Source organism: Anser brachyrhynchus, assembly GCF_964034855.1.
Source record: "Anser brachyrhynchus genome assembly, chromosome: 10".
NCBI lineage: Eukaryota > Metazoa > Chordata > Aves > Anseriformes > Anatidae > Anser > Anser brachyrhynchus.
The window spans coordinates 20,234,999-20,257,542 of NC_137705.1; the positions used below are offsets into that span (position 1 = coordinate 20,234,999).

At 40.4% G+C, this 22,544-nt stretch overlaps 1 protein-coding gene across 11 annotated transcripts in view; it reads right to left on the bottom strand.

Annotated features, from left to right (window-relative positions):
• IQSEC1 (IQ motif and Sec7 domain ArfGEF 1) overlaps positions 1-22,544 on the bottom strand; it is a 344,442-nt gene that overhangs the window by 320,633 nt on the left and 1,265 nt on the right. The window lies entirely within an intron of this gene.

Consider the following 22,544-nt stretch of genomic DNA (forward strand, 5'->3'; position numbering starts at 1 on the left):
TAAGCTGATTTACCAAGACAGGTTACACTGCATGGCCCTGAAACACATGATCTGGGAACAGGAAGCTTATCTTTAAAGAGACACGTAAAAGCATGAGTTGATAACCTACTGGAACACCCAGAAGATGGCGAAAGAATCATCAGTACAATATCAAAACTGTATTTCATGTTTATTAGGTAAACGAACAAGAACCCATTCCAAATAAAACTAAGTCAACATCTCTACAAACAAACGGCTATAAGCATTTGTTCTACAGTTACTGGTAAGGGTGTTTCAGATGTACCATTTTTATTGGTAATTTTACAAGTCCAAAGTTATGCTAATATATGCATCAATACATCTACAAAATTCACCCACATAATGGATAATTAAAAGGGTGAGTAAAAAAAAAACAACAACCAGACCATTAACAAGGGCAATACCCTGGTTCACACAGGCAAAGTTTAAAATTCAGTCTTGTGAGCTTGCCACTGCTAATAAATACTTAACTCTTCTCTACAGTGTATGTACCGATTTTCCTTTGTTTGTGTGCAAGCAAATGTAATATTAATTTGACTGCATTCAGTAAAAGTAACAAACAAGCAGAGATACTGTTTAGAGTAGTTCAGTCACCATCCCTGCAGGTATTTAAAAGACGTTTAGATTTACAGCTTAGTGATATGGTTTAGTGGAGGACTTGTTAGTGTTAGGCCAGAGGTTGGGCTCGGTGATCTTGGAGGTCTCTTTCAACCTTGATGATTCTGTGATTCTGTGAAACTGGAAGCTGGGAGAAGTACTTCCCCCATAGAAGAAAAATTGCAATAAACCTGTGATATAAACACCAAGCCATGTGCTTGGGAGGCAGAGAGTTATACATAACTTATCCTCAGGAAATAAATAGAGCTCTGGAAGTTGTAAAGTATGGAATAACATACCAGACAACTGTTCTAGTATTCATATTACTTGTTTTCAACTATTATCAGTATACTAACCCTCGTTACATGAGCAGATAAAACAGAGGAAAAAAAAAGGAAAAAAACAGTTCAGAATTTTGAAAACCTTCTGATAACTACTAACTTCAGACTCAGTATTTAATTATCAGAATAACACAATCACATTTGAAAAGCCATTAAAGCTGACTGAATTGCAAATTATTCATTTATTTTATCTTTCAGCTGGAATTTCACTTTATACTTCCACCAAGACAAAGGCCATACTACATGAACACATGTATTCTGGCTACTGTAAAGAATACCTATGATGAGAAGCTACACCATGTAGGGCAGGCTTAAATTGTATCACTAACTTGTTTGGAAAACCGGAGTTCCAGGTACTGTACAGGAGAGCGGCCATATTGACTCTGAAATAACAGCCCAGGCAAAGGAACAGCAGTTAAGTGAGAAGAACTGCACATACTTGGAAATTTTGAGTCACTGTGTTTATGCTCAGTTCTGCTGTGCCTGTTTTCCATTGCTGAATGAGTCCATAACAATGAAGATACAAAATCTCTGCAGACTTCTCCTTGCTCTTTAAGGCTTACTGTCTCCTGTTATTCTATCACAATCTCTGGCCTGAACTCCATCCCCTTCTCTCCCCTGCTTAGTACTCACTCAACTATGCAATCTTTTGATTCACTTGGGAATGAAGTCTTAAATTCACTTTCTTATTAAGCCTACACTTTCAATTCATAGTTACTACTAAACTGCTTTTTAATTCTAAGTATTCATCTCTAGACTCTTCAGTTAAACATTAGATTGGCCTAAGATTCCTACTAAGGGTAGAAGAGTAGCATTCACTGGAATGCTTGCTGTACCAGCTTGCCAGGAAAGAAAAAGAATTTTCAGACAAGCCAACTCCATCCCCCCTGAAATTCATCAAGTTTTTACAACACCTTCAGCTTTTACTGAGGTGGATGCAAAAAGAAAAGATCCGCAGCCCTCATAATCTATAGGTCAGAAGCCTACTCCTTAAATAAATGTAGGCAGACCATCTGATCTTTAGATCCTCTTCTTGAAACCTACTTTTCATTACTGTAAACAGAAACACAGTAGCAGTTTCTGACTCAGTCTCAACTTGCTTAGAAAACATTCACTGATATTTTTAAACCAGTCACAGACACCTGTTAATTGCATTTCATATAATATTTGTGGTAAGGTCTCTAACTCCTTTTCCAGGATGAGGGAGGAGAAGAAAGAGGGGGAAGCCTTGCATTTTCTAGGCTGACTCTTCTGGAAGGATTTTCCTTCCTTTCTTACATAAAGAAAAAGTGCTTCATTAATGTCAAAGATCCAACACCAGATGGTTTCAGGAAAAAGCACTAGCGTTATAACTAGGCTTTCTGTGCCTGCTTCTACGAAACTTGAATTTTGTGAGCACATGAATGGCACAACTCCTTCTAAAGCTGTGTCAAGAGTCTACTAGCTATATTTACATGCATTCATAGTTAAAGCCATTATCAGTTGAGGCTTGGATCTTCAACACACACACACACACTTGAAAATGGTTGTAAAGAGTATACAGCATAGCAAGCAGGAAATAAAATGAACGTCTTGTTGGATGCCATTGCTAGCCACTCAGTAATCCCCCTCTATTGGCAGATGAATGAAAACACAATCTAGACTTAATTTTCATAAATATACTTTTATTTTGCCAGTAATACGGGCTACTGAGAAAATTAAAGTAAAACTGCTACACATAATAGCACTTCTGGTCTTCTGGACCTGTTTGATCCATTTACTTAATTACAACTATCAGACATGAATTCATTTTGCTTTGGGAGTAGGACTTCGGTTTTGTAGTGTCTTTTGAAGCTGTTGTTTTAATAATTAAGTCCAAGTAAGAGCTAACTTCTTACTACGCCCTTTTCTACTGCAATGCCATATTTTTTTTCTGCCCTTTTCTACTAGTTCTACAATTTCTTCTTTAGCACAATGCAGTTGTGAACTTTAATTAAGTTTATCATGCGCTTAAAGCGTTCTGTAGTAGCAGAACATTTCTGAACTAGGACATAGTTTCCTGGTTATCCACAACAGCATGGAGCTGCAACTCAAAGTCAGCCCACTTATGTTTCTACCAGATTAGAATCAAGAAAACCTGATTACAAGAACACACAGTAGAATACTAGTGTATCTGAAATCAGAAAAAAAAAAACAGTCCCAAACCAGCAAAAAACCAGTCCAAAACCAGAAAACCCAATTTATGAAGAGCATCTGGCCAATATAGAATGGGATATTTCAAGGGCTTTCTAAGGTGAAATGCATTTGGATCTTTCATCTCTAAATTAGTGACATAACCACAGAAAAAACAGAGTACAATGAGACTGCTTACTCTAACATACTGCAGACATTATATTAAAGGATTTTTCTTTTTACTAAAAAAATCTCAGCATAAAATCTCACAATGCCTAATCTTCACTGCCTCCAGTTTTAAGCTGTGCCATGTCACTCTTATTTGTAAAGCTCTAAAAATATTTTTTGAAGGGGAGAAAATTACTGCTATTTCAAGTAGCAGTCAGGGAAGTCAGTCTCTCTCCACGCCCTATAGCTGCTATACTTAGCAACAGCTACGTGATCACTGCTGATCAAGTCAGGCTGCATTTCATAGTACATGAAGGCAGGATGGAAATGACATCTCTTTTTTTTTTGTATAGTGGAAAACATCAAGAATTAGAATAATGATGCAATAAAAAAGACTAAGACTCATTTCTCCACATATCCTTAGCTACCCAACAGTTTCACTGAATGAGCTTCTTCCCAAGCAAGCAGATAGATTATATTAATGATACATGCACAGAGTGATACGATGGGAAAAAAAAATGCTCTCCGAAAACAGGGAGGAGGCAGGGGTGCTATGAGAGTGACGTCTTATATTTTTCTTCAGTACTGTCTGCGCTATATTTAGTATGTTAGCTGTGCAACAGCCACAGAATATTTTGTTGGGTGGGGAAGGACAAAAGGAAATCGTTGGCTGTTTTGCCATGGTCTTTTTTGGCAAAGCAAAATTAAGCACATACTGTAAAGTCCACTAGAACCAGGGAGAATTAAAAAAAAAAAAAAAAGAAAAGAAAAACAAGCAAGTAAATAGAATGTTAATTTTCTAAAGTACAGTTTATTGTCCACAGTATTTTTATGGAGGGAACTGTCCATAGTAATTTAATAGAGGGGAAACACAATTTTTCTTGCCATCAAAGCAAGTTAGGGAACAGGGCTATGTTTTTCTTACTTCAATGATGTATTAATTCAGTTCAAAGTCTCCATTATGAAGAATCACATTGTCAGAATTGCGGAAGATAACTCAACTGCTTTAGTGAAAGCTCTTTTCCCAGAGCTACTAAAGGATCAAATCCAAAAGCAACCACTGTACATAGAAATAACATAATTAATTGTTAATAATTCTGTGCTGCATAGTTACCTTTTGATGTTCTTAATCCTGTTTTACCACCAGGAAGTCTTCAACACTGACTTTGATGCCTAACAGTGGATTACTGGTCACATCCAAATAAAAATATCTGCAACTCTCTGGGTAATACAACATCAAAGAACTAGATACTTGTGTTAAGTTTAAAAATAAATCCAAACAACTGGTATCCATGTGAAGGAAGTAAGAAACAAGTCCATCTAAAAGTATCATGTGAGGCCAAGACAACAGATGGACCCCAAATATAAACTCCTAGGAGTTTAGGAAAGCTAACGAAATGCAGAAAGTTAAATTTGAGAGGGGACAGCTGTAGAGCTTTTAGAAGAGCTAAACAGATTACGCACAATAGCAAGCTTCCTAGAAGCACTGCTTTCCAACGACAACACAGCATGAAAAAATAAGCTTTTCTCTTGAATGAGGAAATATGCTTCAGAAAAGCACTAGGGTTTAAAAGAAATAGCCATCAACTTCCAAATTAGATTAGGTTTGGCTAATAGAATGATAAAATGCAAAATGAGAATGAAATCAACCCCTGTCTAAATATAACAGTCTTAGGATGGATCATAAAGTAAGCTGATAAATAATTGAGTCTCCCACCTGCACGCTGTGGAACTAGTATTTTGAAGTGGTTTTTTTTGTCGTTGTTGGTTTTTTTTTGGTTGTTTTTTTAAGATGCTGAGGAATATCAGAAGATACTTTCACTGTATATACACACACCAAGAATGTTCAATTTTTGTACAAGCAAATGCCTAACCCTTCCTCTTGTCAAACTACACATACACACGTGGCATTGGATCAGCATCACAAAAGCCAGCTTGCTTGCCTACTCCGTTCTACTCCTAACAAGGATAATTGTAGGACTTGATTAGCACTCAAACATTTATGAGAACTGGATCAAACACACAATACTCTCCTCACTAACATACTGAAGAATAGCCTCAGTAGGAAGCCTAGGAAAGACCAAGCAGCTAACACCAAAACTGGGCACATGCTAACCTGGAATGGGAAGATTTTTCTTATTTCTTACAGTCACCTAGACAATAAATTAGGACCAATTCCTCAAGCATAAGGTATCTTACTTTGTGTGCAAGGGTATTTGCATGCTTCTCACGGATACCTGGAATGCCAGGCAGAGACAGAGCTAGATAAGGTGATAAAACCTCTCTAGTAGAAGCTCTGACTATTTAGCTTCCCTTTGGAAGCACAAAGTAGCACAAGAACAAAACACATGCATTTGAAGTGATGCTGGAGTTATTCCTCCTTAGTTTGCATGCTTAAGTAAGTCAACAAAAGCTATTAATTTTAGTAAACTCGGTGAAACTCTTCAATGCTGCATCTACTTTGATACTCTTGTAGTGGGGTCAGAATTCGTAGCAAAAGCACATCTGAGTGATTCTTTTAATTTCAGTACTCCTGTATCCCCTTCTGTTTTGCCAGTCTCAGGTCTGCCTCATGAAGTATCCCTACCCACCTGCTGTACAGAAAACCAGCTAACCAGGAACTCTGTTAGCCCACACTGATAAAAGGTCATCCTGCTACCGTGTTCCCCAGTTTGAGAAAAGTAAACTATTTTTCAGATACGCTTGGTCTGTTCTAGGAGGTAGTACCTCTGATATTAAACATGTCCTTGCAAAAACACTTAAGGTCAATTCACTCATCTGTGCTTGGATATTAACAACAAAGTTCACCAACTTTGAAAGATTTTCAACTCAAAGAACAATCATCACATAAGAGGTCTCAAACCACAAAGCTGCAGCTAATGTGCTCAGCCAATTCTTCTTTCACTACATCTTCTCAAGTGTACTGGGGAGAGAGCAATAGTACATCTGTACATGATGCAAAGCAAAGCAAGCAAGCAAATATGAAATTAGCCAAGAGAGAAGAGAACAAGTTATCTGTTTTGACAGCATCACAAGCTTCACAATGTTCAAGGCATTACAGTTTATTTTGGCTATTATCACCACGTCCCAGGCATTACTACATATTAAAACTATTTCAGAGAAGTCAGACTTCTAGCCAGAGATCAAAGTTTTTCCATCTCCCAGGAACCTACCTGTCAGAGCTACCTAGTATGTGGAGATCAAGCCATCCCACACTCACTGTCATTACTCTTGGGAAACAGAAGCAGCATGCTCAATTCAACAAAATTCATTGCTGACAACCAATTCAAATTCAACTAAAATCTGATAAGTTGGTAGGAAGTCAGAGGCAGCATATTTGAATCCCTTCTGTTACCTTCCTGTTCTTAAAATAAAAAGAAAGCATTTAAACTGAAGATAATAAAATATAAGGACACCAATAATTAAGATAGACTTCTTGAAAGAATCCCATTAATTCAGAATGGGAGCAGATCTATTATAGTAAAGAGATCGCTCCTAGCGATCATTTCTACCTGAGTGAGAATTTTACCCAGTTAACCCTCCACCAATAGAAGCATCTATTCGGCTTAGCACAAGGAGTAAAGTAAAAATCCTGTGCTCAGTTGAGCAGGTGACATAGATTTGAGACATTGCACTGGCATTTCAGCTACCAAAGAGCATGATGACTTACAAATTGGCTATTTGTCTCTAAATGGTCTTTTCAGTTCCTTTCATAAAAGAGTTTTAAAAGGAAAGCCACTAGCTTTCACATTTTACACTCAGCCTGGCAACCAAATCTATCAAAACAGGAGTGAATTATTTCATAAAGCTTCCTGGATTCTAAATTAAATGGTAAATCCAACAGCCTGGAAGTATACTTCTGGGGCTTGCTTCATTCAAAAATTATTTAGTATTAAGCTAGTTAAAGTTTATAACCCTCCCTCAGAGGAAACAGAGGGGGAAAGAACCACCCCATTAGATGTAGTTATTGTCCAGTCTTCTGTGGATCCTAGATTCACCCCCCCAAATTACAATGCATATCAGACCAGTTTTACCTGAGATTCACTATTAAAACAGGAAGCTGTTAAACAGCCTATTCTACACAATGTACTTATTTAGCCAGAATACAAAAAGCATATGCTAACACAAATCATGAAGATGGACAAAATTACAAATCTGGATAAGCTATGAAATTAAACAGAAGTCCAGTGACCTTTGTGAATATCAGTTACCTTCATAAAGTTAATTAAATGTGTTGGTAAGGACATTTAAATGTCAAGGTTCATTGCATAGCTTATCACAAGGAACGTATATTCTCAGTTAAATCACATTATCTAAGAGAGAATCTTCATCTAGTCTAAGAGGTTTAATTTCCTTCACTCACAGCAAGATGACTCACCAAACAGCTAAGAGTCATGCCATGCCACATTTAAAAAAAAAAAAAAAGCAGCATTTCTGAGGATTCCTCAAAAAATCTAGCGACAGCCTGCTTTTAAAAGATGTTTGCATAGCACAAAAGATGCTTAAAACAATGACAGTTTCAGAAGTAAAAAATATGACTCCCAGATTATGTACTTGTCAGTCAGCAAACAAAACAGATTGGTACCTGATTTACAAGCACAATTTTCCTTACTCTAAGTAAAATACTCAAACAAGTTCCTAACACTGCACATGCCTGCATACACACAGCCATCAGTGTGTTTTTCATGAGCAACTAGATGTGAATATCAAGGTTTTTGTCAGCAAATTCTGGTGATATCACATTACATAACAAGTAAAGCTCTATGCTAGAAAGCAGTTTCCTTAAAAAAAAAAAAAAAAGTAACCTAACTCCCCAACATGTTAAGATACATATATATATATGTATATATATATATATATATATACACACACACAAGAAAACAGACGTCTCTCAGACTCCTGGTTCAGAGCTACTCTTGCCAGATACATTTGGATAAATGTAAAATTGCTGTGGTAAGCCTTAGCATGGTTGAGGAAACGCAGGTGGGAACGGCACTAACCAGCACACCAAACATTCTGAGATAAAAACCTATCTATTTTTAAACACCAATATCAGTAGCATTTGATCAGCAATAAGTACTGAGGCAGGCAAGTTTATATGGTCTTAAAGAAATTGCCACTACATTGAGAAAAATTCTTAAAAAAAAAAAAGTGGAAAAGACATGAAATTTATTCTCCTTTCAAGTTTTAAGGATTATTGGTTTCCTTTAAGTTTTGAGGTCTAACTCAAGCACTGAAGGTACTTACCTGTCATTTAGCCTCTTACAGAGTCTACTGCCCAGATCAGACTTCAACACAACAGTCAGCTTAAGAAATATATATATATATTTTGGATTTCTCTCTGACTTCATGTATACAATCTATGCCTCAACTCTCACAAAACAATATTTCCGCCATAGATGCATGTATAGGTTGAAGGAGAAAAATGCAGAGTATTGTGGAACCTCATTGCAGAGTACAACTTATAATTATGAATTGTTCCATGCTATCATGAGCATTCACGTATATTTCATGATAATACTAGACAGATGACTGAACTGCTTGAACACTTGTGCACAACCAAACCCCTCTTCCCCGCCTTTAAGTATATTTTTATGAAGAAATTTCAGCAAAGTCACGTTTTAGATGTCAAAAGCTGCCTGTAGTGCTTAATAGAGAATCCAGATTTAACTCCAACTGTTCATTTTATTAAGCAAAGACCACAAAACCTAGAGGGTACTACATCAGCAATCAGGGGAACACAGGAGCAAAACTTATTCTCCCCCGCTTACCATTCTTCAGGTATCTGAGTCTCTACAGTTGCCTGCATATAATCCTGTTTAAACAGTGAAGAAGCACACTGAGGTGTGCTCCATCTAATGGTACAATGGAGAGGATTTTCACAGGAGCCTAGCACTGTCCACCAAGTTTTGTGTCACTAGGATTAAACCAAAGGTCATAAATTATGACCTATATTTAAAAATCTTGCATACCCAATATGAATAGCTTTTACTATCCTTTTAGAGTTTTCTTTGAAATACAAACCAGAAGTAGCTATTGAATTACTGCTGCAGTCTCAGAAGAGGCTCAGATCATTGCCTTGGAAGTTTTCTTCTTCCCAAGCTCTTTGCGAAGACATTCACAGATAAGTTCTTCTGCTCTGATTGTCGTTCCGTAGTACTAACTCCCCTCATTTCTCCCATTGGTGCTTACATCTCCAAATACTTGATTAGCACAGCCACTAATCCCAAATACATGCCCACAAGGCAGTGTTATGATGTGTCAGTGTTAACTTGGTACTGGCACTACTGTTACAACCTTAGTCAAACTAGAAAAAAAAAATAGTTTCTGCAAGATAAAGTCATGCTCTTAACACATGACAACCACAAGTAGTCGGGAACTGGTGGACTTAATTAAAAGCTTGAAATAGAATCAAGCCTGAAAGCTGAATATAGATTTTCCTTATTCAAACATATCTCGTTCTTTTGCATTAGATCACAGTTCTACCCTCTGCATATATATATCGCTATTTATAGGGGAAATAAACACAAGAAAAGACTACACTATAGAAGAGAGAAACTCTTCTCAGCTATTTATTTCACGAAGGTAAACACTCCAAAGATAAGGGTCATTTGACTTTTATGTAAAGAGAACCTGGTAACTTGGATAACTTCATAGTGCCATAGAAGTTATGTGCACCATTTAAGATGAGATTGGCTATTTTCATCTTTTTAAACATCAATGGTAATAAAAATGTTTGATTTCAGCAGTAAATTTTACTAACTACAATCAAGTTGCAATTACTCTTTAGGAATCATAACCCAGAATCTTGCCTAAGTCTAGCAAAAAGCAAAGCAGAAAGAACAGATTAGAGTAGATGTTCTTTGAAGAGTATACACTTCCCCCAGCTTGAAAATAAAATTAATCAAATGTTTCTGCTGTGGGTATATATGTAAAAGACTGAATACTTGAAAAAGCCACACTACATCTACTGTCCACAAGAAGTCGTCATTAATCATAGCTCTTAGTAGGGAGTAAATACTCAAGGAGATATTCCTACTTCTGTGAATTTTCACTTAACTGACACCATGAGGACTTTTAACATAACCAGCCCTATCAACTCACAAAGTACCACCACATAACTTAAAGACAAAGAAAGCCCATCTTAAATGCAGTGCATACCACACACCTGGGGGTCCATTGTGTTTGTGGATCCTGGCACTCATGCCACAAATTTTAAATGCTGATACATTGAGTTATTTTGGATGTAATCAACAATGCTTACATTTATTTTCCAAGGAAACACATAGCTGCTTCGCTAAGGAAATTGTTGAAGGAACAAAAGACTATCAAGCAAGATGCCATCTGAACCAGTTTCTATTTCAAAACCATTGGTAAAAGAAAGATGAACTGAATGTAGCAAGGTAAGCAGCAAGAGCAATGAAGAATGATAGCTCAGCTCTCTGCAGTCCCTCCACCGCAGCCATCATGACCAGAATCGCTAAGAAGTGCCTCTGAATTCAGCACAATTACAACATCCCAGCTGCATTGCAGGGTGGGATATTAATGCCTGTTTGCAGCCTTCCCTGGACACACTTTGCATGGAAAACGTACATGATCTGGAGCACTTTAACACCTAGGATGTAGGTCTTGTACTTCCAAGTACATGCATACGGCACAAATGGAACGTACCCAGTTCAGCTCTCACCACTCCTGTCAGACTGCATTCCCAGAAGAGATGTAATAGTCACCTCTGCAACAGGCTTGAGTGCATATGAAATTTCCAGGAGCCCTTAAGATTCCGAAGCTATGCACGTCTATTCTACCAAACTATTAAAAGAATACTGCCATACATTACAATTCATAAGAGATGATTTTACTTGGTTTTGGTCAGAAAACCCTCATTCTTGTCAAGTATCTAAAATCAGAGAGAGACAAGCTAAGAGATCAAAATGGCAGTGATATGACTTGCTTGAACCTAAACTGGAAGACAATCATCTAGGATCTCACACGCATCCCTAACATTGTGCTGTATTTCCAGTATCATTCATAGCACACAGAGGACAAAACCAGAACATTTTATATTCCCAGAACATGAGCAGAGAATCATTGCGCCTACAGGAATATAATGAAAACAAAACAGTGCTGCAGTGGCCCTTTAAAAGAGAGGGAACAGATTAATAAAGCAAACAGAAGTCATATGCACCTCATCTCACTACGGTATTCTATTTCTTATCTGTATACAACCCCAACTATATATTGAAGTCTAGCAATCGAAGACCATGTAATCTACAGCTGCAACCTTCCACACACCTGTATTGCTCTTAAGCAGGTCACAGCTGGCAGCAGGCAAGGATTCCCCTTCAGCTTTTGTGACTGCTGGAGACCATTTTGACAAAAAAAATTGTAGATATTCAGGTGGATACTTTCCTTTTACACCTTCATAAAGAAGTTACTGTTCTAGTATGCCTTGACATATCATTTCAATAATAATTGAGTCACCACTCTCCTAATTTAAACAGGGTCAGAACTTCAGAAAGTTTCTTCTTCAATTTCATTAACACTTCCTAGACATGACCAATCATAATCGCTGAGTAACCTCAGCATCTTCACTGTAGCAGAAACCAAGTTCTTGAACTTAGTGTTTTATAAAGGGATACTTACAGTATTCACTGAAATTTGGTGAAATTCTCCTTGCTCAGAGTTTTCATAACTATTTCAATAGTAAGTTGACTGAGTCAAGAAGATGAAGAAATCTTGTGTACTATGCAAGAGACCCAACCTGGATTACTCCTCCTGCTTTCCCAGCCATTGAAGCCCCTGAGGAAAGGCAGCATGCTGAGCCCATCAGATCATCAGCTGATTGAACAGTACACACTGCTCAGCTCTCAAATTCAACTTTTAGCTAATTGACCACTGCAAAATTAAGTGTCATCTATAATTAACTTCATGAAACAACTTTCACACATACTGGAACCTACAACGTCCCCTATGGCACTCCATAACACACACAACTGTACACAGAGCACTTGTGATTGTACCCACTAGGCTCCTCCTTTGGAGGAACACTGGACTTGTACAGGAAAAAGTGCTCCATCACTCTTTAGATCTATCTGTTGACAACTCAACAATGGAAAAACACAGAAGAAAACTAAATTCCTCCCAGGAGATGAGATTTGATCATAAGATAACAGAGGTCTAAACACAATAAAACTAAAGGTCTGTTTTACAGGAGTCAAACAGCTTGAAAATTAGAGGTGGGATAAATTAAGAGGGTGATGCAAATAGTGGTTTAGCATCACTCTCAGTAAACAGAAAAGATATTAAAAACAGCTTAGTTTGCCAAGATTCAAACTTCTTTGAATACACAGCTTGGTGCATAGTGGTTCAACACTAGCAGCCAGGGAAGTGGGATTGGGATTCATTTACGATGGCAGCATTACTTTAGAAGTAGTTAATGCTTGGTAGAAGTGCTGTAAAGCTCCATCCACCCAACAAAAATAGTACAGCAGAGGCTTTGCTAACATCAGTTAGCACACAGCCTCTAAACAGGGCTGACAAGATCAAAACATGAAATTTCAGAGACTCCAAACAGGATCATGAAATTGTTTCAAATGCTATTGCATGTACATAAATACAGAGTTCAGGAAGTAGGTCAATCTCACCTTTATCAGTACTCATTTCAACATGCATAGACCTTAAGCTACTCAAGTTTACACCTACATTTTACATATGACCAATAAAAAGAATGCAAGAAGAGACAAAGTCATATAAATCGTCGCAGATCCAAATGATCAGTAAAGTGTTATTCAAGTGAACATAAAACTGGTAAAAGTGGCTAGAGAAAAAACGTTAAGTGAGCAAGTTCTTCTCTTCCTTGAGAACATGCTAATGCAACTATGTACACAAGGTGGTAGTTCACATCCTGCAAGAAAGGGGAGGATCTTCACTAGCTTGAAGTTCGTAAATAGGTCTTCCAGGCCAGTACCCTCCACAACTCGGAGCCTGTCCCTTCTAACGTGATTATCAAGTACATTTGGCAGTACAACTTACTTGTCAGTTAAAATCTTGTGGCAGAAATCAGTTTGCAGAGATGGGCACGATGAGTTCCCACAGCCTGGGAGAAGTGCTTACTCTTTGTAAGTTCGGCTTGTTAATAAAATTTGCAGTCTGTTCACCACATCGCTGCATGTTTCAATGCCCAAAAAGAGAAATGAAAAGCTCCTAACCATGACAAAGGCAAGTGCCGGGTCCTGCACCTCGGACGGGGCAATCCTGGCTATACGTACAGACTGGGCGATGAGACGCTGGAGAGCAGCCCCGCAGAGAGGGATCTGGGGGTTGTGGTTGACAGCAAGTTGAATAGGAGCCAGCAGGGTGCCCTGGCAGCCAGGAGGGCCGACCGTATCCTGGGGTGCATCAAGCACAGCATCGCTAGTCGGTCGAGGGAAGTGATTGTCCCACTCTACTCTGCACTGGTGCGGCCTCACCTCGAGTACTGTGTGCAGTTCTGGGCACCACAGTACAAAAAGGACATTAAACTGTTAGAGAGTGTCCAGAGGAGGGTGACGAAGATGGTGAAGGGCCTAGAGGGGAAGACATATGAGGAGCAGCTGAGGGTACTGGGCCTGTTCAGCCTGGAGAAGAGGAGGCTGAGGGGAGGCCTCATCGCAGTCTACAACTTCCTCGCGAGGGGGAGTGGAGAGGCAGGTGACCTATTCACTGTAAACACCAGCGATAGGACCCACAGGAACGGTGTTAAGCTGAGGCAGGGGAAGTTTAGGCTGGACATCAGGAAGAGGCTCTTCACCGAGAGGGTGGTCGCACACTGGAACAGGCTCCCCAGTGAAGCAGTCACTGCACCGAGCCTGTCTGAATGTAAGAAGCGATTGGACTGTGCACTGAGTCACATGGTCTAAACTTTTGGGCAGACCTGTGCGGTGCCAGGAGTTGGACTTGATGATCCTTATGGGTCCCTTCCAACTCAGGATATTCTAGGATTCTATGACTGGTCCACACAACTTGCAGTTCTTTTCAGCTAACAGAAATCCAGCAAAGATGGAGAAACCCAGACAAACCTTAACTCCAAGGTATATCTTAAATTTTTGGAAAAGGACAGGAGTATGGTTTCCCTACCTTCCTTTCTCTGGTGCTTTAGTCCAACTATCAGAATAAAGTGCTCTTTACACTTAGGAAATCTGAATTACTGTAGTGCAGTTAAAGATGTATTGCATGGCTCTACGTATGCCTTTGTCTCTATTTATGTTTGTCAGGGAAGCCTGGCTAGAAATCTTATTGGCATACAAATAATGTATATTAGGCTTCAATTAATTGCTATAGAGAACTACTGAGTAGTAGTGTTTTTCTTATCTAGCACAGCAGTGAAACTTAATATACATGGAGATGACTATTTTCTGTATATATAATAATAATACAATTTTTGAAAAGTTTGCCTCTGCGCTTTAAGACGGCAGAAGAAAAACAACTTATGAGAAATCTTCAGTCACATTTGTAATAGTCTTTCTAATGCTATGAAGTGATGAAAAAGGAATACAGACACTGACATTCAAAAGCAAATTCTACATTATATCTACAGACACACACACATATATGTATGTACACACACACACTGTAAAACCAGTAAGCACTGAACTATTATGAAGAACCCAGCAGAGGGAGCACAAGTCACTAAGACACTGAAATGCTGCGTATTTTAGGATCAGGAGGGGTGCTAGCCCATCCAGAATTATGTAGTTTGGTAAACAAAGAAATACATTTATAGAACTTGCTGTTTGAAGAACCTAAGAATCGGGTTTTAAGATTCTGTTGTGAGAGTTGTTCTATTTTATAGCATTAAACTTGCTGAAATACTATGGCCACTTTGCAGCAATATTTTTTCCTTATAGTAGCCATACAAATAACAATTAAAGACAAACAAGTTTCTACGTAGCCATTAAGGAACTCAAGATTAAAGAAGTGCTTTTATTCTGATATTTTATGCAATTTTTTTTTTTAAACCTGAATCTGAGTAACCAATTAAGAGATAATTGTAAACTAACATTGACATGTACATTTGTAAAATAGCAATCATTATCCATGCTTAGCTTTGCTAAGGGCAAACAACAGTTTCCCAGATGGGAACAAAGAAACAGCTCTTATTCTTAATTCTGTTGTTAATCACAATACCTTGGTAATGACCATAAAAAGGTAACAAATTCTTATCCAGATTTCTAGCTAGTGCAAACTAACATTGCTTCCACTATCTGTAATACAGTAAGCCACAACAGCTGAGAAGTTCAGCATTTCAAAGAAATACTGGAAGCTGGGGAGTAAGGGTGTGGGAGGGTAGTGAGCAGCCCACATCACCTAAAATCCAGCCAGAATGCACATCATATATTATTCCTTCAAATCATGCTGCTCTATTTTATCAAAGCCTGCTCAGACTATACTATTTTTCTTTGCAGAATTATTGAATTAGATATTCGGACAATCAGGCAAGGATACAGGCAGAATCAAATTATGACAACCTCATTCACAGTCTCACCGAGCTAAGATGAAAGACAGGAACATTGGCAAAAATAGCCTAAAAGTATCTGCAGACTGCACAACACACAGACATACAAAATGTTAGAATTAACATAGTAGGGAAGGTATGGGGAGGAATGACAGGATCAAATTAGAATAATGCAAGTGTGGGCTGCACATCAGGAAGTACTTCTGGCCTGCAAAATCCACTTACCTAAGAAGCTTCCCACGCACCCCCTTAGTGCACAGCAGCAGATGACCTCCTTATCACATGCATGGGGAAGGCAGGAGCCCTGAGACAGAAGCGGTCTCTAAAAAACACTTATCTGAGTACAGGCTGCCTAGTGCATAAGCAACTCTTCCCCTGCTAGGGATTGGAATCCCAAATGAGCCACAAACTCAAGAGAAGTTCAGTGCATCGCAATGTTTTGAAGCTCTGCACGGTTGTACTGCTCAGGTGCCCACAAAATTAAATAGTGTCAGAATTGGAAGTGAAGATGAAGCAACTGGTCTGACATCCTTTAACAATGCCCTGGGGGAATGCAAGTACTTTTGTAACCACTCTGTGCACAGACTGGGTGTTTAGAGGCCGTAGCTTGACACACAGCATTGAATCCTGCACAGCAGTTCCAGCTTAGTGTCATTGGCCAGCACATAAAAGCCACCCAATTTCATTTTTAGACCCAGTAAAACTAAGTTTTTGAGATGCTATTTGCAAGAAGCATTTAATAATTTACTAGTTTAACTTTAATAATTTACTTCCCCTATCAGTACACTGTGAGAAAACACCTTGAAATACCTTGTTCTTTCCTCACAGTTTCCACAGTCTGCCATTTAAAAAAGCTCTTCCTAGAGATTCTGCTTTGTGTGTGATGTATTTTGCTTCAGGTTTTCAAAAAAGCTGCAATTTACTTTTATTTTTTTTTTCCCTCCAGAATACAGCTTCCCTAAGGATTTATGGAGAATTGTCTTCCTGTGCAAATAACCAGGCCAACAAGGCTGCAAATCAGATCCAGAAAAGTGTACATCTATGCTTCATATTCTCCCAAAAGTATATTATTTTGAGTGGAAAAGGACAAAGTTTAGCATCCCTCACTCAGCAGGAAGCTAAGTTCTTCAAAAACACTGTGCTTCGCACATTTGTGAAGAGCAGTTCTGAACCTGCTCGCCCATCTCTCATGTTCCCATGTAGTTGTTCAGTGCCATCCCTAATACAGTTTAATAATGGTAAAATGCACTTTGCTGCCAAGTGGGAATTACTTCACTGGAGATCACGCTGATTTTTAGGATTGACACAAAAGCAATTGCCTGCCTTTTTAGGACAATTGCACGCTGTTCCAAACTTACTAACTTTTGAGGAGAATTTAAGGACCTAGTTGCTTGAGTTGAAGTGCTTCTATTTCACATAGGTCATCACATTGAACTCACAGGTATTTTTAGTAATAACAAGAAGACTATGACTGGGGTCTTCTATCTCATACCTCACATGAGAAACGGAGAGTAATCAGTATGCTGCTGGTGAACTACGTGCACAAAGAGCATCACATATAGGCTTGGCATTGTTTTCGTTTGAGGAGGTAGAAGTGGATCTTCTTCCATGCGTTTATCTCACAGTAGTGACAGCAGCTCTCATTTGCTCACTGAAGACATAGGATCCATGAACATTGCCAATTGGTTTCCACAAGCAGATCTTTGAAAATGCATTTCAGTTTCCTTGATATTGAATTCCTAAGGAAGATCGTCAAAGCACTAACTGGCATGGAACAGTGCTTTGTTCTTAAAGATCCGAACACAAGAATGCTGAAGTTAGGAAGGTTAAAAGTTGTGTTCTGAGTCAGCAGAAAAGACAGTTACATTAGAGAAAGATTTCACATTCACTGAGTACTTCTAACTCTTTAGGTCTGGTCCGCTTTAAGTGGGACAGTATACTTGATTCCAAGTTTTCAAACCAAATTTTAACTCATTTTCCTATAGAGCAGGTTACCTTCTGCTCCATTTGTTTCCCTTTGTCAAATCAGTATGCATTTTTGCTGTTTTCTTCACAGACCATATTTCCTCTCCCTCCTCTGATTTCCAGGAATTTTCTTGATACTGGCATACCATTTTGTTATCACTGTGCTTTGTCCTCCTCTCCTCCTCCCCCTTTTATTTGAAGCTTGTTTCATTAGTCATATGGTACACATAAGTCGCGAAATTAATTTGTCTTTCTGCATTATCATTTTGCTTAACATTTAGCAGATGCTAAGTAAGAGGATATGCCAATATTTCAACAGACACCCAAAATAATTTAGTTGAGTTTAGTTAGCAAGTTCATGTCTTATTACACGTCTTCACAGTATTGATTTCCTACTGTCTGCCAGAACAACAAATGCCTGTTTTAAGAGATGCTCACTCATCTGCTGATGTACAAATCACACTAATGTTGAAACACATGCTTCGAGAGCAAAAGCACTCCCTCACTCCCCTCAGTGTCAAACCCTTATTCTCATAGCTCAGTAGTCACACCGTTCCAGTTACTTACTGAAAATAAAATGAACAGAATTGGTTTTAGTTATTTGGAGATGTAAATTTACATTCTGCCCAATCCCAGATTTACATCATCCTCATCTGTGATAGGACTGAAAGAATATGTAGTATGTAGTCACAGTAAAGTGTTTGCTTTGGATACAAACTGTGATTTCCACTTAAAGATATTCTTCGTGAGCAAAATAAGCTAGATAAGTAGAGGTGCAATTTTTAGTAATTGTGCTTCTACTGTAGGCTTCTTCCAGCAAGACTATCAGTCACAAATCACACTTTCCTTCTCAGCTGATTGAGAAAGAGGGCCTAATGAAAGCACCTCATCTACATCCTTTCTGACAAAAAGGCAGAGGAAGTGAAATCTTGCCCAAGCATGAGCATGCTTTAATAGATGTTAGATACCTCTACTTTAATCAAAGCAAGCCAAAATAAGCTTCTGTCCAAGAGCAGCACAAGCAACGAAAAGTGATTTACATCACATGAACAGTCTGTCTCAGTAGAGAACATCTCTGTAGGCAAATAAGTCAGGCTGGTCTCTGCCCTGCTGCAGTCTCTGGCTTCCCGCTGAGCCTGTGTGCAGGGGCATCACTCAGTGCCAGCAGCAGCATGCAGAGTCCCAAGCTCATTTTGTGTAAGCCATAAAGCAGCCTTCACATTAGCACCACAAAGAAAATTCCGACTTACTAGATTGCACTAAGTACACCTCAGCTCAGACAGAGCATCTTCTAAACAATGAGGATTTCTTATAGCTCTGAATTGTGACTATTTGTCCCCAGAGAACAAAGCCAGCCCTAGATCCATTTAAAAATAAAACAGTCAGGCCAGGCACAGAACTTAGACCGAGTTGCAAATAAGAGCTCTACAAGATTGTTCCACCTTAACAGGCAATTCTTTCTGTACCTCCCACCCAAACTCTCACCAGGAGCTGTGTGAATCAATCAAATAAATAAATAAATAAATAAAAGTAAAGAATTTAAGTTGGTTACAAATACCACTCCGTAAGCTGGAAACATGCCAGTGTTGAGTTTTCAGAGCTGGAAAAAAACCAACTTCTGTATATTTGAAAAGATGCAATAAGTTTGTTTCCACACATTTACACTAAAAGGTGCACTACCAAAGTGTATGTATTGAACATGTCTTCCTTACACTGAGGATCTGAGTTTTGGAAGTTTTTGGTGTTTTATCAAATGTTAAATGAAATGGGTTAACCAAAAGTTAGGCTTATGCAACTTAATTAGCTAAATACCTATTGTTATCCTTAACTTCTTAACATGCTGATTCACTACATTTAAGAAAGCCTTGCAATCAACTAATTATCCTCAATTACATTTGTGGATTTTAAGGTTGATTCACACACAGCAAATTGGTACAAAATTAAGTGAAAGAGCCCTCAGACTTTTTTTTGTTTCGTTTTGTTATTCTGTCCTCCTTGCAAGAGAAGGAGCACATCTGCACCTGTTCACCCATCCCTGTGCACTCGCCTCCCTCAAATAGCAACCTACACGAAAGAAACATCCTTTCTACTCCGGTCCTTTTCTGTAGGAACACAAAAGTATTTTTACCTTTTTTTTGTATATTTTCTTATAGAACTCTAATGTGGTGCTCATCAACAGTTCCCTCACTCCTCACTCCATCAGATCAAGCTAAAGAGTTTCAAAAAATATGCAGCTTTTCCAAGTTAAACAGTCTTCAGCTTTATATTCTTCCCATTGAGAGAACTGAAAAGTTTCAGAACTTGTCTAACATTTCTATGCTTCCTTTTTTAGCCACCACTTGGTAATATCAAACAGCTCTCTTGACACTACGGTGTCAGTGATCCACACCTGCTTTACACAGGTTGAACTCCTCTGGCAACTTGAATCTAAGCTGTTCAGAAAATCTGCTCAAATCTCAAGGCACAAATTCCATAGATGACTTCCTAGAAGTACTGATTTTGTGAAGTATTTGGCTAAGACAATCCCCGTTTCCTTTAAAAAGGATCCCCATCATTCTAGTTTTGAAATACCAAAGGATAAGAGCGAGCACTGAACACTGCTGGTACCTGGGCACAAAGCGGTGCTGCTGCCTCGGGAAGGAGGAAGGCAGAGGGGTCTGCGCACGATGGGCAGAAGGAAGCAAAGACATGCCACCTTGAATGCCACCTCTCTCCTAACATCACGGATATTCAGAGCACATATTATTCACGTTTGTTATTGCACTGTTATGGAAGTTTAGCAAAGCACCAAATATATGACAGCTGCATGTGACATTTAATTCTGGAGGAACTGAGATTTTTCCTCACTAATTAGGAAGCTACAGCCAGCCAGAACCTGCAGGTTACATTCTAAGAAAGCAAAGATAACAGCAGGACTGGGAGAAGGCTTTAAAACAAGGGTGTTTTCTATTTTCCAAGTTGAAGACTTCCTCCATCTCCTGCATCCAGGCAGAGATTAAACCAGTCCTGTGGCTGGCTTGCTGCACCTGCTCCCGGCAGCTGGAGCCCCAGCAGCTGCTGCCACAGCCCCCACCCCATGCAGCTGGGGAACCCCAAGTGTGCTTCACCTACATGGTGATGCAGGCTGTCCTGGAGACGGGACCAGGCATGCTCCACACAAAATAAAGAGGGGAAATGACAATTCGGGTGGAGGGCAGTATTCATCCCATGGAGGTGGCCCCGGAAATCTGGCTCTCTACAGACAGTCATAGAGGCTGAAAGCCCAGCCAGGACCAGACTCACAGAGGGCTGTCTCCCAGCTTCCACACTAAGCCCTGCAGGCTATGCCTCAAAGCGATACAACTCTGCCATAAATATCCCAGATTAATTCTGATCCTAGCATCAAATCCACTTAAGTGACTTAAAAGCCTCCAAGTCCTCAGAGCTGTCTGCCCAAAAAGGGCTCTGCAAATGAGTCTTGGGCTGGTGGAGAAGAGAAATGTTATCAAACAAGGCAAGCCATTTGTACAATTTTTAGTAATGTTGTTTGCAAGAGACAAATGGGACAAGATAGCTGAGTTGGCATCTTGTACTAGGAGAACAGGCACAAGAAATCCTCGGGTACTGGACATGAGTGCATGGGGTAGGATTTGTGTAAATACTTTCTGTATTCCTGTAAATTTCTGTTCCATGCTTTCTGGAAATAGCACTTTCTGATTATTACAAGAGGAGTAGTTGTTAAACGACAGCATATGCTCTCCAGTGTGTTTAGGGAGCTATTTGCCTAGCTGTCCTGGAGACATCTATTAAAAAAAAAAAAAAAAAAAAAAACTAAATGGCTAACTCCAGCATCGCTAAAACCCCCTAAATGTTAACGCTGACAGCCGGAGGGGAGGCAGAGCTACTTCCCCTCTCACTCCGCCACACCGGGCAGCAGGAATGCGTTTGGGAACAGGAGCACGCCAAAGGGGCAGGGAATGACCCACGACCATACCCCCCCTCCTTCACCTCGCACATCCGTACCCTAGGCAAACCCGTTATCTCGGGGCTCCGCAGGCAGCGACGCTTCCTCCCCCGCCACCCGGAGCGTGGGCACGGAGGCAGCAACACGGCCGAGGCCGGGAGGCCGTTCCCCGGCCTCCCTCGGCTGCAGCGTCCCCGCGGGGCCCCACGAAGCCACCCGTGGCCGAGCCCCGGCACAGCGGTCCCCGGGGCGCAGCAGACCCAGAGCCGGGCGGCTCTGCCCCCCAGCGCCCCGAGGCCGGGTGAGGGGCCCCGCAGGTCGCCCCCAGCGCCCCGCCTGGCCCCGGCAGGGGGCGCAGCCGGTGCCGGGGAGCGGGGGCGGCCCGGGGGGGCCGGCGGCAGGAGGAGAGCCCGATCCGTGCCGGGCGCGCGGCTCTCAACGGGGGGAGCGGCTGACAAGCAGCCCCTTGTGTCGTACCAGGGCGGCGGAGTGGGCTCGTAATAAGATGCATGCTTTTCCCACTCCGCCCAAGTAAAACTAAGTCCCAAATACTTCGCCGCGAGTAGCCGGAGGCCGGGGAAGCGCCGCGGGTTCGCTTCCATCGCTGTTCTCCCGTGGCTGGTACTTAAGCGCGGCGCGCAATTGCTTAAGCGGCTTTCTGCGCGCTGCAAAGCGGCGCCCGCTTAATTCCGGCTGCCAGAGGCCGGCAGCAGCCGTGCCCCGAAAGGGGCGAGCTCCGGGCGGGCTGCGCCGTGCCGAGCTGACCCCGCCGGGTCGCACCTCTGGGGGCTCCCCCCGGGCAGGACGGCCTCCCGAGGTGCACGACCGGGGGGAAACGAGCCCTAGAAGGACAGGGCTCGTCCCGCTG